Source organism: Orycteropus afer, unplaced genomic scaffold, assembly GCF_000298275.1.
Source record: "Orycteropus afer afer isolate SDZICR_OR568_19922 unplaced genomic scaffold, OryAfe1.0 scaffold00488, whole genome shotgun sequence".
Classification (NCBI taxonomy): domain Eukaryota; kingdom Metazoa; phylum Chordata; class Mammalia; order Tubulidentata; family Orycteropodidae; genus Orycteropus; species Orycteropus afer.
This window is the reverse complement of record NW_006922075.1, coordinates 2,083,806-2,087,993: the sequence shown is the minus strand read 5'-3', so window position 1 is coordinate 2,087,993 and position 4,188 is coordinate 2,083,806. Positions and strand designations below refer to the sequence as shown.

At 38.2% G+C, this 4,188-nt stretch overlaps 1 pseudogene; it reads right to left on the bottom strand.

The window, feature by feature from the left end:
• Nucleotides 1-2,915: 2,915 nt before the first annotated feature.
• Nucleotides 2,916-3,028, bottom strand: LOC122151493 (annotated as a pseudogene).
• Nucleotides 3,029-4,188: the final 1,160 nt, after the last annotated feature.

Sequence of the window (4,188 nt, the reverse complement as noted above, 5' to 3'; positions counted from 1 at the left end):
GGAATTTGATCGCCATTCATTTCTTTTTAAGACTAGTCTGTCTTAGACTGGAATCTCTGTTGAAACCTGTCCACCATGAGTGACCCTTCTGGTATTTGAACTGGTTTCCTTAAGTTGGAGCTGACTTAATAGCAACTCACATCAACAATTGGCTCATAAAATGAACAACATCAGTGAATTAGAAGAGAAATTATAGGAATAGACATAAGCACACATGGATTTATTGTATAAAAATAATGGCATTTTATCAAATGATAGAGTTTTTAATAAATGATGATAGGACAACTGGATGGCCTTTTAGAAAGAGCTAAAAATTAGATCTTTTCCATCACTTTACACTGGAATAAGCTCCAAATACTTTGGAGACCAAAATGTAAACCATGAAACACAAAGTACTAAAAGAAAATATGACAAATACCCTTCTAACCGGGACTGGGTATGAGAAAAGCCTTTCTAATTAGAATTAAAAATCCAAATGATTTTTAAAAAAAGTTGATAAACTTAACTTATTAAAAAATAAAACAAAATAAAAAACATTTATTTACAAAAGAGATAATATCTCTATTATCTACCTCCTGTCTGTTAGTTTATTGTACTATGGTGGCTTGCATGTTACTGTGATGCTGGAAGCTATGCGACTGGTATTTCAAATTCCAGCAGGGTCACCCATGGTGGACAGGTTTCAGTGGAGCTTCCAGACTAAGACAGACTAGAAAGGGAGGCCTGTCAATCTACTTCCAAAAATTAGCCAATGAAAACCTTATTGTTGGACTTGCTTGCTTTGAACATATCATCAAGAGGGATTAATTGCTAGAGAAGGCCATTGTGTTTCGTGAGAGTGCCAGCAAGGGTGAAAGAGACCTTCAGTAAGATGGATTGACCTAGGAGCCTGAACAATGGACTCAAACATTCTGGGTATTGGGAGGATGATGCAGGATTGGGCAGCATTTCATCATGTTGTACATGAGATCACCATGCATCAGAGTCAAGTAGACTAACTTGTCAAGTAGACAGAGTCAAGTAGATCTAACAACAACAACAAAAATAGCATTCTTATTCGATAAAGAACTTTTAAAAATTGAGTAAAACAGACCAAAAACACAAGGGAAAAATGGCAAAAGATAAAAATGGGCAATAACTAACAAAATGAGATATAAACACAGCTCTCAACATATAAAAAGTATTTGAATTCATTCATAAAGAAATATAAATTAACATGATATTTCTTATTTCAGATTGGGAAAATAACGATTGCTTCATTGGTGATGGAGTGCCAATTGATATGATGCCTATGGAAGAAAATTCAGTAATATCAAACAAAACTACCTATGTCCTTATCTTGTGACCCAGCATTGCCTCTTAGGAATTTATTCAGAAGATGCACCTCCAACAACAGGAAAATAGATATTAGCAAGGTTAATCATTACAGCCTTGTTATAATTTCAAAATATAAGAAACAACCTAAATGCCTATATGTAATAGAGTGGTTAAATAAACTATGGTATATCCACACAGTGAAGGATTAGGCAGCTAACAAGAGATCAATAACACTGGCTTCCTACCAGGAGGGCAGGAGATAGGATTAAAAGGGACTGAGCTGGGAACAATATACATCTTTATACAGTTATGACTTTTTGGAATCATTTAATGTTTCACATATTCAAAAAATGAATAAAAGCAACAGGATGGGGGAAAACTATCTCAAATATCTGTTAAAACTATTTTAAAATAGAATTAAAAAACAGCACAAATAAACAACTATATTTCAAATAAATAATGTAATGAAACTGAAAGAAAAAAAAATAGAACTAATGTTGCAACACAGTGTGCTCTGACTACAGACCCTAAGCCTAAACACAAAGAAGAACTGTAAATACATTTTTTAAAATTGTTTTATTTTTCTTCCAGTGACATAGGTTAGAAATTTTGAGACTACTTCCCGGTATTCTAAGATTGAGCATATGAGTAAATGTATTTAGCCAGGTTTCCTAATGTTGAAGAACAGAGTTGTAAATCTAGAAAGGAAAGAACTAGGATGTGGTCTTGAGTTGGAACTGTAGTTATCATTATGAACTTAGGATTTTTAAGAGGAAGAGACATATGTATGTGTGTGTGTGTGTGTGCATGCATGCATGATGTATGTGTCTGTATCTGTTACCTCTATTAGAAGGCCTAAAAGAAATAATATCTCAGCACTGAGTATAACTTATGTTGTTGCTAACACAACAAACACAACCCACTGCCATCAAGTCAGATCCAACTCATAGTGACCCCTCCTTGGGTTTCTGAGGCAGTATCACTATGGAAGTAGATTGCCCAACCTTCCTTCTGAGGAGTGGGTGGTGGGTTTGAACCGCCAGCCTTCTGTTTAGCAGTCAGGTGCCTTAGGCACTACACTACCAGGGCTCCCATGTTGTTGCTCGGTACCATTAAGTCAGTTTTAACTAACAAAATCCCTATGTACAAGAGAACGAAATGCTGCCCAGTCCTGCTTAAGCCTATCATGGCAACTACCGTGTCAGTTCATCTCATTGGAGGTCTTCCCCTTTATCAATGACCCTCTACTTTACCAGGCATGATATCGTTCTCCAGGGACTAGTCCCCTTTGACAACATGACCAAAATATGAGAGACGATGTCTGACCATTCTCACTTCTAAGGAGCAATCAGGCTGTACTTCCTCCAAGACAGATTTGTTCACTCTACTAACAGTCCACGGTACATACAATATTTTTCACCATCACTGCAATTCAAACCCATCAATTCTTTTGCTGCCTTCCTTATTCATTGTCCAGCTCTCACATGCATATAAGGCTAATGAAAATATCATGGCTTGGGGCAGGCACACCTTAGTTCTCAATATGACATCTTTGCTATTTAACACTTTTATTGTTGGTTTTTTTTGTTTGTTTGTTTGATAAAAAGGAAAGTGTCATTAATTTGCATGTCTTCCTTGTGCAGGGGCCATGCTAATCTTTTGTGTATCATTCCAATTTTAGTATATGTGTGTTCTGGTTATCTAGTGCCACTCTGACAAGAATATACCACAAATGGGATGGCCTTAACAAACAGGAGTTTATTCTCTTACAGTCTGGAGGCTTTAAGTCTGAGTTCAAAGTACCAGGCTCTAGGGCCTGGGTGAAAGCCCCTCAACCTTGGGGTCCAGCTTTGCCTCCTGCTCCGGGCCCACTCGAGATAGAGGCTTTTCTTCTCTCAGACAGCTGCTGGATGCTGAGGCTGACAAGCCCAAGTCTGACAAGGAAAAAGGCACGGTCCCGATGTTACAAAACCACACATCAGGCCATTAATTTAAGTCCATTGTAGGTCCCAAGGTCGGCAGAGCATGGCAGGCTGCTGAACAATGAAATGGCTTCATGCAGGGTCCAAGCATGCCATAAGCTAGAGACTACCCCCAAGGCTTCTCCTTATATACAGGAAGCAGACCACATCCCAAAGGAAGCTACTCAGATGCTTGTGGTAGTGCCCACCATGGAGTTGATTGCCAGTCTCATCATGGGGAATAACTACCACCAGTTGCCCAGCCATTCAACCAGGCCCAGTCAAGTTGACACACAAATTTAACTACCACAATGTGCTGCCAAAGCAAACACTTTAAAGTGGTCTTTTGCAGCCGAATTGTTGGATTCAATAGGTCATCTGATTTCTTGACTGCTGCTTCCATGGCATTGGTTGTGGATCCAAATGAAATCCTTGACAACTTCAATCCTTTTTCCATTTATCATGATGCTGCTCATTGGTCCAGTTCTGAGGACTTATGTTTTCTTTATGTTGAAGTGTAATCAGTACTAAAGTCTTTGATATTCATCAGCAAGAGCTTCAAGTCTTCTTCACTTTCAGCAATCACAACTACCTTGCAAAGACTGCTTTCTAAATACTACTCCCCACAATACAGAACTAGAAATCCTTATAAAGATTCCAGACTCAGGGCAGGAAAAGCACAAAATGATCCTAGAATACCTTGTTGGGTAAAAAAAATAAATAAATAATGATGGAGAGATACCAAAATGACACTGGAGCCAAATTGAACCTTTCTGACTGGTCAAATCCAGAAGAAAAAAAAAAAAATGTGAGCATCAACATAAATAATACCAGTGAACTATAGCCCTTTGAGGAGCTCTGGTAGCATAGTGCCTAAGGCACTTGACTGCTAACCAGAAGGCTGGAGGTT